This window comes from Saccostrea echinata, unplaced genomic scaffold (assembly GCF_033153115.1).
Source record: "Saccostrea echinata isolate AGI-Se365-2 ecotype Australia unplaced genomic scaffold, CSIRO_AGI_Sech_v1 ptg000371l, whole genome shotgun sequence".
Taxonomy (NCBI): Eukaryota; Metazoa; Mollusca; class Bivalvia; order Ostreida; family Ostreidae; genus Saccostrea; species Saccostrea echinata.
In genome coordinates, this window is record NW_026890119.1 from 977 (window position 1) to 15,051 (window position 14,075).

The window sequence follows — 14,075 nt, forward strand, 5'->3', positions numbered from 1 at the left end:
TTTGTAAATTTATAGACTATATAATAATTGTTGTTATGTTTTATTATGCACTGATTCTATTCAACTGTGTAAATGGGGAAAATGGGGAAATGTAAATGATGTATAATTGTATGAGTAAAATGTGACATTTTCTTATATGAGGGAGTCCATACATGTAAAAATGTTTTAATTTTATCTTATCAAAATTATTTTAATTAATTATCTTGTTTTTCTTACCTATCTGATGAATACAACAAAGGTTACAGAGGTGATTGGTAGAAATACGGGTGTCAAAACTCTCTGTTGATGACCAGACAGCATACTGCATTGTATATCCGCCATTACTGATCTTAAACATGGGAGACAACTCCTGAAATCAGAGAAATTGTAGTCAAAATGAGAGTTACCTGTTACTCTTTAGGTCCGACACAATGAAATAATATCACTACATGTTACTATATAGCTTCAATTAAATTAATTAATTAACTAAGACTCTAAGCAGATAATCAATGAAAGAGAAAATAAAGATTAATGCTTAAACAAACAAGAGGCCCAAGGGCCTTAACGGTCACCTGAGTACAATACAACAATTTAGAGGATCCATAAACTGATAAATGAAGCTCTGTTGCCCAAAAGCAAGAAAATAGTATGATTTGCATCAACAAAATAATTGGTCTAGTATCTATCTGTCCCCCATTTATCACTATTACCATGCAGAATATCAACAAACTGTCTATTTTTTAACCCCATATTTTTACTTCTCACATTGGCCTCTCTTGGCCTTTGAAGAACAATTAAAAAGGATAAGTTATTTTTGTCTCAATTTTATTCATCTATTATTTCCAAGTCTACCTGGGGCCATGAATTTCACAATTTTGGAAGAGGCATTCTTCCTTATAACCATGCACTTCCTTTGTTTGAAAAATACCCAGGAGTAGAGAAGAAAATTTTGAAAAAATTTATGCATTTTCCCTATATAATCAATATAGCCCCGCCCTTACACTAGAACCCCTGATCCAGGGGCCATGAAATTCACAATTCTGGAAAAGGCAACCATGCTTGTCATAACTATGCACCAAGTTAGTTTATTTAAAATCCAAGAGCAGAGAAGATTTTCAAAGAACTAATGCAATTTTACTATATAATCAATAGAGCCCCGCCCTAACACCAGAACCCCTAACCCTGGGGCCATGAAATTCATAATTTCTAAAAAGGCAGCCATGTCCACCATAACTATGTTCTTAAATACTTTATTTAATACCCAGGAGCAGAGAAGAAGATTTTCAAAGAATTAATGCATTTTCACTATATAATCAATATAGCCCCGCCCTAACACCAGAACCCCTAACCCTGGGGCCATGAAATTCACAATTTTGGAAGAGGCACTCTTGCTCATCATAACTATGTACGTAGTTACTTTATTTAATACCCAGGAGCAGAGAAAAAGATTTTCAAAGAATTAATGCATTTTCACTATATAATCAATAGAGCCCCACCCTAACACCAGAACCCCTGACCCTGGGGCCATGAAATTCACAATTTTGGAAGAGGCACTCTTGCTCATCATAACTATGTACTTAGTTACTTTATTTAATACCCAGGAACAGAGAAGAAGATTTTCAAAGAATTAATGCATTTTCACTACACAATCAATAGAGCCCCGCCCTAACACCAGAACCCCTGACCCTTGGAACATGAAATTCACAAGTTTGGAAGTGGCACTCTTGCTCATCATAACTATGTACTTATTTAGTTTATTTTATATCCAGGAGCAGAGAAGAAGATTTTCAAAGAATTAATGCATTTTCACTATATAATCAATAGAGCCCCAACCTAACACCAGAACCGCTGACCCTTGGGCCATGAAATTCACAATTTTGGAAGAGGCACTCTTGCTCATCATAACTATGTACTTAGTTGGTTTATTTAATATCCAGGAGCAGAGGAGAAGAATTTAAAAGAAATAATGCACTTTCACTAGATGATCTATAAAGCCCCACCCTAGCACCAGAACCCCTGACCCTGGGGCCATGAATTTCACAATTTTGGTCGAGGGCTCAATGCTTATTACAATCATGCTAACAGTTTGACTGCTTGATGTCCAGGAATAAAGAAGAAGATTTTTAAAGATTGCATTAATTTTGGTGGTTTTAGCCCCACCCCTTAGGCCCCAGGGGGGCAGGGACCATGAAATTCAAAATTTTTGTTCCCCTTCAACCATAGAATGCTATATGCCAAATTTGGTTGAAATTGGTTGAGCGGTTTCAGAGAAGAAGCTAAAAATGTTCAAATGTTAACACACATTGCACGATGACAGACAAAAAACGGATAGCTATAGGTCACCTGAGTGACTCAGGTGACTTAAAAATTGAGACCAGAAAAAATACACCCGACAGTAATTAACAGTAAACATATCTACCCTGAAATACACGTAGGCTTCACATGTTAACAAACATACTACACACCATCCAGGATGTTGCACCATGCACACCTAAAAAAAAGTTCCCTTTAATTAAGTGGGACAATTCTGCTAAAGATATGATATTCTTAGCTCATGAGTCCAAAATTAATACTGTAGGCCTAAAATAAGATGCCAAAAATGAAAAAATAAAAATAAATTGTCTCTCGTTATATATACAACTACAACTGACTAAGTTCATTTTGATTGGCTGTTTCCTTTGAACATACTCACGTCTTGTAATGAAATCTGTATTCATTTCTGAAAATATAAGTGCATAACATCAAAATCACTTTTCTTAAAGTTCTCCTCAGAAGAATATTATCTATGAGTGAAGGCAATGTCTATCATAAATTGAATGTTCTAGTAGTGTGCACATCTACATGCCTTACCATACAAGTTTGGTCTAGTTAGGAATTATAGTTTCTTGGGAATGTCCAAAATAATCATCCTGAAAATAAATGTCTTATCATCCACTTAAGTCAGAAGCATCATCCATGCAACTTTTTGTACAGGTAGAGCTTATAGTTACTTGAAACTTTGGTACTTTGTAAAAGTTTTATGGGCAAGTTCATTCCCAAGTAACTATAAGCTCTACGCTTAAAGTTACTTGGGAATGAACTTGCCCATAAAACTTTTACTGGGATGTCAACACACTTATAAAGCAAAAGCTCATCTCGACTTTGTTGAGGTGAGCAAAAAATATTCAGTTTACTGCCTTTTGAACATTTGTTGTCACATTGTAGAATTGGTAGTGTTTTCTTTAAATATGATTAATTATTATGCTGAGGAGTGTCCAAGAAATGTAAAACAATGCATTCTCTGGGGGAAAAAGTGATTCTATCACACCATCTAAGTTTGTTGGTATCCCAGTCTAACCTACCAAATGAACCACTTGTAGAAATCTTTATGGATGAGGAATTAGTGTCTTATAGTCATCCTGCCTCCCAATGATGGCATCATCAGAATCTGTCTCCATTCACTGTAATTATGACAAACTATTGCATAATTTTAAGTTGAAAGGAAAGCAAATGATATTTATATGAAATAACAAGATGTGTTTGTGAAACATTGTTGTCCCCTATGGCAGTTCAAGACAAAGGTTTGGATTTTTCAAATTTAGGTTGAGGTCTACAACGTTAAAGTGAAGAGTTCAAAAAGTGTTTGTATTCAAAGAAAGGTCTTGTCACAACAAATACCATCTTCTCTAGTCAAAGGTTTCTGATCTGCTACTCTCCTTACAAACCCTTGGCATATGGTGCTGTCAAAAGATGGGAAGTACAGTCTAAGCAAAAAGTCTGAATCAGATCTGTTCATCAATTTTTAAAATCTCTTATACAGATAAAATGCAGGAATGTTTTTGAACTCAGTCAAATTAGTTTATCAGCTAAAAGACATGTTCAGGACATACATGTATATCAAAACATACAAACAAAGTGATTACAGTCTTTGTCCCTTTTAAGTCTATTTGCTTTAATGGGAGGGGATGGGTGGGTATTGATTACAATTACTCGCCCAAAACCTTCAATTAAATTACCATTACCATTACAAGGATTTTGAAATGTAATTAATTAAATTACAATTACTTTGCAAATGTAATTAATTAAATTACAAATTACATTAGGAAAAAACGTATAAAAATAAACAATGATAAATAGTCATGAACATTCATTTATATTCATATACATTTAGTAACTTTTTTTTTTACATGAAGTAAACATTGTTTAGATGTTATGAATTTTTTAAAAATTGTGTCCCCTAACCTACATCCATCAGATTTTTCTGCCACAATGAAGATATTTTACACTGGGGCATTTGTGACATGAATACTTACCGGTAAATACTGACTAATAGCAAGTTTCAGGGCTTATTATAAATATTATTGACCCTTTTTGGTCCAGGGTCCTGTACCCTTTTAATTGTAAATTTTTCATAGAAAAGTGGCAAAATTGGGAAATGTTGTTGAATTTTATTTATTTTTTGATTAAAGAGTTAAATAGTGGACTTGTTCCCTATATACACATAATATATATCTTTAAAAATGATTAAAATTTCAAAGCATGTTATTTCTATATATAAACAGCATCAAAAAATTGAATTTGGTCATCAGTTGGGAATCGTTACCTCAATTTAGGGAAAAAAAGAGAGCCAATTTTCAACTGGGACATGGTCCTTTTACAGGACCCGGATGCTGTTTTACATTAATTCATGTGTTCGTTTTTAAAGCTTTCTGATATATTTATGGAAAACAATGGGTGCATTTTGCCTTGTTTCCTGCTTTTTTATCATCCTAAGCAATATATCTCAAAATGTTATATTTGACATATTGTGTGTCAAACTACTGTCTTCCCACAAATTTTTAATATATTATAAATATTGGTGTTATAACACCAAATTATATATTACAAAAAAGATTTGTGGGAAGACATAGTCAATGTATGTGTACAAAACTACCATTAGGTATATACTAGTCAAAATGAGTGTAAAATCTCTATTTAAGTTTAGTGTCAATATGAACATGACCCTAGGGCACTAATTAGCACCTGTTAATCACTTCTAAGACAAGCTGTAGGTATGGCAAACAAAGAATTAGAAGCCATTGGACTAGATATTTTAAGTGTCAATTCATACACAACTTAATGGAAATTATTTATTTTATTTTTACATTATAAACAAAGAGATAAATATGATTAAAAAGTTTTGAAGAAAATGCTTTTTAAAGAGGAAACAGCAATTCACTAAATAAAGGAAATATATGATTAAAAAAAAATTATTATAGAACATTTTGTAAAAATAAATCAGTTAACCTTTCTTGAATAAAGTGTATGGGATTTGAAGGGGTGGAGGCTATTTCTCATTTATTAAACACAGGTGTAATTGAATGTAATTGAAAAGTAATTGTGAATTACATGCTTTTCTTGAAAGTAATTAATTAAATTACAATTACATGTAATTGAAAATTGGGTCAATTACACATTACTTTCAATTACATCAAAATTCGTAATTAATTACAGTCAATTACCATTACACATTACCATTACCCCATCCCTGGTACTAAATAGCATCTTTTGATTTTATCAAATGACAACTATGTTAACCTACCTTTTCTCATCTTTGCTCCAGCCTTTTCTTTCTACTTGTTTTACCTGGAAAAATGCACAAAATTTTCATTTTAGGTGTTGTACTACATTTTAACATCTTAGAATTTTATGAAATGGGATTTTTTCTCAGTTTTCATCAAAAGAGCAGATCTGAAAAAAATAATGACCTTCTTAAGAGATATATGAACATGTATATGCCTATTATGAAAGCATTTCCATATTCTAAGAAAATAAACCACCAAATACATGTACTTGTTTTTAACAAAAAAATACTGTATAAGTGGAAATCTTAGTGAGATGCCAATTTAGAAATTTACCCCCAAATTTTTAGCAAGAAGTAATTTAAGTGATTTTGTAATATCAAGAGAGAAAGCTATAACAGCCAAAATAGAATATATTGTCAGCAATATTCAATTTTAGCAATCTCAGTTCCCTCACTAAAAATGCCAAAATTGAATCCTCCCTAAAAATTCTGCTTCTATGGTAATTTGAATTCTCAGAAATTATACTCATTTACAGAATTGCAAATGATTTCTTGCAATGACAAAGAATTTAAAATAAGTATAGACGATTATAAAATACAATAAAAATCTTTGAGTATATCTGGTGCAGTTTTTTGGGGTTATCAAACACATTTTTAAAATTGTTCTTTCATTTGCAAAAATTCCAGTGAAGTAAAATATGAAACTAGGAACATTACTTCATCAACCAAACAATAATAAAAACAAAGGGGGAGTGTCGATAAGGCGGTTTTTCGGCCCCTCACGAAATTTTCTGAAATTTTTTATATTTTGTAGAAAAACTCCTTATCATCCAAAAAATATGAAAATAATTTATGTGAAGCATTTTCCGGTCACGTGATAATTGAAAATTTAAGTATACCCCCTTTCGTATATTTTTGGAGTAGACATTTTTATAGGGGGAAAGTGGATTTTTTAAATCGTCAAAATAATAAATGAAATAGGGTAAATATGAATAAAGACATAAATTAACCAATTGCAACAATTTTTTTTACGGAAAATGGTATTTACCTTACGCGAATGTTTTTTTTTTAAGGTGCGATATTTTTCTGGTGTGTTAAATGTTACTTTTCTTTAAAAGAGGATGAATTGATCTTATAAAACGTAAACATATATAGAAAGTTTTAACATCATAATTAATCGACAGTTTATATGTAAACTTTACAATCAACATTTAACATTTTCCCATACGAAAAATGCAAATGAAAAGATATATGGACATGAGATAGGTAAACGTAAAAACGTCATATACAGGGATATGCAATACATTTTCATCAATGAGATTATACAACTACATATTTTATAAAAATATACCTTAATATCATAAAATTGAAATTAAAGAGGCTGGGGGGTTGTGGCCATTTTTAGACTATATTGATCTCCTTTAGAAGAAGAGCTCCATATGAAGATATAGAAAATGATCAAATTTTAAAACTAAATTTTTTGAAATTTTTCTTTGCCGAATGATAGTTGACAGCTTAAGATATCATATCTAAAAATTAAAGTTAAATCTGGTGGTTAATTTGTGGTTAATTTGTTGACCCCCCAGCCTCCTTAAATAAAATGTTTTGAAGTAAAAAGATTAAAAAATAAATGCAACTTTATATACATACATGAATAAGAAGTTTATTTAAAAGAATCATATTGCTATGTAAGCCGGTATGTTGTAGGTGCAAGGTAAGAAAAATATTTTATCTGGCAGCCACCACATAATTATTTGGCGGCCACTAGAAAAATATATCTGCCAAATAGCTTTCCTGCGACCAAAACATAAATAACTGGCAGCAACCAGAAACTTATTTGGCGGCCAACACATAAATAACTAGAAGCAGGCAAGTAAGTTTCTTGCAGTGTAGACATGTAATCTTGCTAATAAGGCATGAAACTCCCAGATTTGACTACAAACAGAAGTTGTAAATGTCGTTAAAGGCAGAGATTTTAAGCACCGCCTTTAAAAATACCTGGTCTGTGTACCTCTGTCAATCAAGTGCATTAAGGTACATCATTGGGTGCTACAACTTGATTGGCAAACCACTAAATTTTTTCTGGCAGCCGCCAGATATTTCAATGGCAGGCCAGATAATTTTTTTTTTTTACCTAGCACCTACCGGCTTCAGTATATTGCAATGTATTTGATAATATGAATAATATTAATTACAGTCAAAAATATTTTATCATGATACGTAATATGTGAATAGCCAAATGATGGAAAAATCTATAATACATTGAGTGTTTCCTTTTCATTATGAAACTTAGAAGTATTTGCCTGCATCATGTTTTCAGCATAACTGAGAGAATCCCAGCCAGGACTAATTTCCTATCGCTTCCCCGCTCTCCATAGATACTTAAGTTGCTTCACCAACTCTAGTCACTCCTCATTTAGAGAGTTTTAGAATTCATTATAAATGATTTGCTAGACCAAAGCGCAGTTCGAAATACACGTGTAAATGCCAAAGATACGTGTTTAATCCTTAATCAGGCAGACATATGCGCCTAGACATCCAGACTTAAAACAATCCACGTTCCCTATATGTCAATCACACGGCAATACATGGGCACTTCCCTAGCATGTTGGAGCGTGAATTTCTATACAAGAAAGTCAAAAATATTTGTATTTTTGACTTTCTTGTAACTATGCATGATAAATAACGTTAAGGAATGGACTTGCTTTAAAACTTTTTTGTTCAGTCAGTCAGAAAATGTAAGAAAGTTCCAGCATCTGAACCATGTCTGGTAGTGTGCAATCCTAGATGCATCATCAGTGCAAGTTTGGTTATGATAGGGCTTATAGTCACATAAGAATGAGACACACTTCAAAATCTTTAACCTGCTCTATCATTAAGGAAATGTAGGTCATATCCAGCATCTAAAGCAAATCTAATAGTGTGCATCTGTAGATGCATCATGAAGCAAGTCTGATCAACAAGTGCTTACAGCTGCTCTGCTCCAAAAACTTAAACCTGCTTTTAAAACATTTACCTGGACATTCTTTGGCTAAAATCCAGCATTTGAAACCTTACTGGTGACAAGGAAACATGCTAGATCAGGTGACTGTGATTAATATAGGGCATAGATATACTTGAAAAAAAATCTGCTTCAAAAACTTTTACCTGGAAAACCGATGCTGATGGTATTACAAAAGCTCCCCCAACTTCGAGGAGGTGAGCTAAAAATGTGACGTTAGCGTTAACGTTATATGTTGGCGACAAAAATGGTATCAAAATGAAGACAGGATACGATAATGTTTTCTACTGTTAATACATGTATAATTGAGAATCTTCTTTAATTCAACAAAATATGCTACTTTTGGCTTAGTATTTTAACACAGAGTCAGATCAAGAAACCAGGAGTTTCTACTTTTAGATATGCATGTTATGCAATTTTCAATTTTTGGATATGAAGTGCACAGGCGACACTCATCATATTTCAAGAAATGAGTGTGCAGAGTATATCTAATTACTGAACAAATTTAGGTGAGTGTCCCTCATGCACTTCATATTCTAAACATCGATTTATAAATGCCACCCTCTTATATTTTCTCATGAGCCTAATGTTAACGAATCTGAGTGTACATCTAAGTTTGTATCAGCTACAGTGTTAATTCTTTTCATATTAACTTTTAAAATATAAATAACAAAAGTTAACATATTTATCTTGAATTCTAAACTAGTTTTGAAAAAATAAATTGAAATTTATTTTTAAGAAAAAGTGGGCCGCTGAGCAGCCTTATCGAAACTCCCCCTTTAACATCAAAATTTCAAACTCAGAATGTCTGGATCTAAACTGACTTGTTTTGTTCCAGCTTGACTGGGTTAGGTTTTAACTAGAGTGGGTTTGATTCTAAACTGACTTATTCATGTTCCTGTCTAACTGGATTAGATTTCTACCTGACTGGGTTAGGCTCTAAACTGACAGTTTTATGATTCTGCCTGACTGGGTTAGGTTCTGAACTGACTTGTTCATGTTTCTGCCTGACTAGGTTACATTTTTTCCTGACTGGGATAGGTTCTAAACCGACTGTTTTATGTTTATATCTGACTGGGTAGGTTCTAAACTGACTGTTTCATGATTCTGCCCGACTGGGTTAGGTTCTAAACTGACTGTTTTATGTTTCTGCCTGACTGGGTTAGGTTCTAAACTGACAGTTTCGTGATTCTGCCTGACTGGGTTAGGTTCTTCACTGACTTGTTTATGTTCCTGCCTGACTGGGTTAATTTCTTAACTGACTTGTTCATATTACTGCCTGACTGGGTTATGTTTCTACCTGACTGGGTTAAGTTCTGAACCGACTGTTTTATGCTTCTGAATGGGTTATGTTTCTACCTGACAGGGTTGGGTTTTAAGCTGACTGTTTTCTGATTCTGTCTGACTGGGTCAGGTTCTAAACTGACTTGTTCATGTTCTTGCCTGACTGGGTTAGGTTTCCACCTGGCTGGGTTAAGTTTCTTCCTGACTGGGTTAGGTTCTAAACTGACTGTTTTATGATTCTGCCTGAGTGGGTTAGGTTCTAAACTGACTGTTTTATGTTCCTGCCTGAATGGGTTAGGTTCTAAACTGACAGTTTCGCGATTCTGCCTGACTGGGCTAGGTTCTTAACTGACTTGTTTATGTTCCTGCCTGACTGGGTTAATTTCTTAACCGACTTGTTCATATTACTGCCTGACTGGGTTATGTTTCTACCTGACTGGGTTAAGTTCTGAACCGACTGTTTTATGTTTCTGACTGGGCTATGTTTCTACCTGACAGGGTTGGGTTTTAAGCTGTTTTCTGATTCTGTCTGACTGGGTCAGGTTCTAAACTGACTTGTTCATGTTCTTGCCCGACTGGGTTAGGGTTCCACCTGGCTGGGTTAAGTTTCTTCCTGACTGGGTTAGGTTCTAAACTGATAGTTTTATGATTCTGCCTGAGTGGGTTAAGTTTCTACCTGACTTGCTTGGGTTCTAAACTGGCTATTTTATGATTCTGCCTGACTGGGTTAGGTTTTAAACTGACTTGTTCATGTTCCTGCCTGACTGGGTTAGGTTTCTACCTGACTGGGTAAGGTTTTAAGCTTACTGTTTTACAACTCTATGTGACTGGGTTAGGTTCTTAACTGACTGTTTTATGATTCAGCCTGACTGGCTTGGTTTCTTAACTGAATTGTTCATGTTCCTGCCTGACCGGCTCAAGTTCTAAACTGATTTGTTCATACTACTGCCTGACTGGGTTATGTTTCTGGGTTAGGTTCTGAACTGAATATTTTATATTCCTGCCTGACTGGGTTAGGTTTCTACCTGACTGGGTTAGGTTCTGAACTCACAGTTTTATGTTCCTGTCTGACTGAATTAGGTTTCTTCCTGACTGGGTTAGATTTTAAGCTTACTGTTTCACAATTCTACCTGACTTTGTTAGGTTCTTAACTGACTTATGTTCCTGCCTATCTGGGTTAGGTTCTAAACTGACTGTTTTATTATTCAGTCTGACTGGCTTAGGTTCTTAACTGACTTGTTCATATTCCTGCCCGACTGGGTTAAGTTCTAAACTGACTTGTTCATATTACTGCCTGACTGGGTTATCTTTCTACCTGACTGGTTAAGTTCTGAACTGACTGTTTTATGTTTCTGACTGGGTTATGTTTCTGCCTGACTGAGTTGGGTTCTAAACTGACTTGTTCATTTTCCTGCCTGACTGGATTAGGTTCTAAACTGACTTGTTCATGTTTCTGTCTGACCTGGTTATGTTTAATCCTGACTGGGTTAGGTTCTAAACTGCCAGATTTATGTTTCTACCTGACTGGTTTATTTTTCTACCTGACTGGGTTAGGTTCTTAACTGAATGTTATACAATTCTGCCTGACTGGGTTAGGTTCTAAATTGACTTGTTCATGTTTCTGTCTGACTGGGATAGGTTTCTTCCTGACTGGGTTGGGTTCAAAACTGATAGTTTTATGATTCTGCCTGACAGGGTAATATTTCTGCCTGACTGGGTTTGGTTCTAAACTGACAGTTTCATGATTCAGCTTGACTGGATTAGGTTCTTAACTGACTTGTTCATGTCCCTGCCTGACTGGGTTAAGTTCTAAACTGTCTTGTACATATTACTGCCTGACTGGGTTATGTTTCTACCTAACTGGGTTAAGTTCTGAACTGACTGTTTCAGTTTCTGACAGGATTATGTTTCTACCTGACTGGGTTGGGTTTTAAACTGACTGTTTTCTGACTCTGTCTGACTGGATTAGTTTCTAAACAGACTTGTTCATGTTTCTGTCTGACTGGGTTATGTTTAATCCTGACTGGGTTAGGTTCTAAACTGCCAGTTTTATGTTTCTACCTGACTGGCTTAGGTTTCTACCTGACTGGGTAAGGTTTCTACCTGACTGAGTAAGGTTTCTACCTGACTGGGTTAGGTTCTTAACTAAATGTTAAGCAATTCTGCCTAGGTTCTAAATCGACTTGTTCATGTTTCTGAACTGACTGTTTTATGATTATACCTAACTGGGTTAGGATGTGAACTGACTGTTTTATGTCCCTGATTGACTGGGTTACTTTCCTGAATGGGATAGGTTCTAAAATGAATGTTTTATGATACGCTCCGACTGCGTTAGGTTCTAAACTGACTAATTCATGTTTCTTACTGACTAGGTAATGTATCTTCCTGACTGGATTAGGTTTTGAACTGAGTGTTTGATGTTTCTACCTGACTGGGTTAGGTTCTAATATGACTGTTTTATGTTCATGCCTGACTGAGTTAAGTTTCTATCCGACTGGGTTAGGTTCTTAACTAACAGTTTTATGATTCTGCCTGACTGGGTAATGTTCTAAACTGACTTATTCAATTTTTAGCCTGAGTGGGTTTTGTTTCTGCATTACTGATTTGGATCTGAACTGACTATTTCACGTTCCTGCCTAAGTGGGTTAGGTTTCTGCCTGACTGGGTTAGGTTCTAAACTGACTGAAGGAAGTCACTTTAAGTCTGGGTAAGCTAGGTTCTAAACTGACTTTATCATGTCCTTCCCTGACTGGAATATATGTTGTTCTGAACAAGATTCCTAAATGACCACACTCAAGTTTTTGCTTATTCTTAATTATTTCCACTTGAAAGGGGGCATGATCCTTCATTTAAATCTTTATACAAGGATACTCTGTGCCAAATTTGGTTAAAATTAGTTTCAGAGAAGAAGAGGAAATTGTGAAAAGTTAACCAAAAAATCAATGATGTAAATGACTACATGCTACAATCTAATTGAAATTAAATCCTTTGATCAGCTCACATATGATCGCTACACAAAGTGTGTAGGGATCATATGTGAGCAGATCAAAGGATCTAATTTTAATTAGATTGCACATGCAATGGACAAATTTGGATCAAAAAAGCTCACCTGTGCCACTGTGCAAAAGGAGGAAGGGGTATTGATGCTGTGTATGTAGTTTATATATGTTCTATTTTTATTACATATTAAAATTATTTTCAACAATTACCTTGTTATTTTACCTGTCCAAAGAACATGACAAAAAAGATAACAGGGTGATTGGTAGAAATATAGGCATACAGGTGTCAAAACTCCCTTTTGGTGAACAGTCTGCATCACTCATTGTTTATCCACCATTAGTGATCTTTAACAGAGGAGACTATGTAGGTTTCACATGTTGACAGTCTACACACCATTGAGTAAACTACATCATTTCCAACTAAAAGAAATCTTTTTTATTAACAATAAATGGATTGAAATATGCTGCTCAAAATAACTTCCTCATTCAATTTAAAAAAAAATCTTATTGAAAATACCAGATCATAAGTTTAGTTTAAGTACACTTCATACTTTCTTGGACGTTAACAAACCTTGATGAAAATGGCAGATAGGCAAGTTCAATTGCTGGTGATCAGACACAAGAAGCTCAGGCAGGTCCAATTGCTGGTGACCAGATACACTTAGTGGTTTGGATTGTGCTGACCGGGATGTCGGCATGGGTGGATTAGAGCAGCTTACAAGCTATGCAGGAGTCCAAGTTTGATTCCCTGTCAATCCTTTCCAGTTATAATATTAAATTAACATATGAAAAAGCATAGATATTAGCGAGCGCAGCGAGCAGCGCAAAGCGCCGCTCATCACTGGGAGCTCTAAAAGCAATGCCTGGGCGAAGAGAAAATTCTGACTTTGCAAATTGATCCAAATGAATTTTTTTCCACAGTTACCTGTGATCCCATAATGCTTTGCGAATTGCTTCTCCCCACAAACAACGTTCTCGCAGTAGCAAGAAGTTCCAAAAAAAATATACACCCACGTTGATTTGATGGATATATAGCAGACAAATAGTAGATTAAAACTTCTTTATTAAAATAAGCCCTGTTCAGACTTTGTTTTGGTAATGCTACTTACAAGCGACGTTATATGACGTCAGAGTCTACACGTACTAAAAGTCTCGTGCAGTTTGATAACTTTGAAGAGCCAGATCTAAATTAAAACTGAATATAGGTATCTGCGCTCACCCTTACGGTTGCACCGTCAACATATTAAAAATATACAAGACATTGTACGTT

General features: G+C 34.7%; 1 long non-coding RNA gene across 3 annotated transcripts; it reads right to left on the bottom strand.

Moving 5' to 3' along the window:
- Nucleotides 1-222: 222 nt before the first annotated feature.
- On the bottom strand, nucleotides 223-14,000 carry LOC133178038 (uncharacterized). 3 transcript variants are annotated; one of them, XR_009719959.1, is made up of 8 exons: nucleotides 13,377-14,000; nucleotides 13,016-13,150; nucleotides 5,540-5,583; nucleotides 3,637-3,698; nucleotides 3,321-3,419; nucleotides 2,672-2,698; nucleotides 2,399-2,470; nucleotides 223-349 (listed from the first exon to the last, which is right to left on the bottom strand). It is a non-coding gene; the product is annotated as an uncharacterized LOC133178038 (long non-coding RNA). The 3 variants fall into 3 exon arrangements; XR_009719958.1 differs by having other exon boundaries at nucleotides 13,016-13,225; XR_009719960.1 differs by lacking the exon at nucleotides 3,637-3,698 and having other exon boundaries at nucleotides 13,016-13,225.
- Nucleotides 14,001-14,075: the final 75 nt, after the last annotated feature.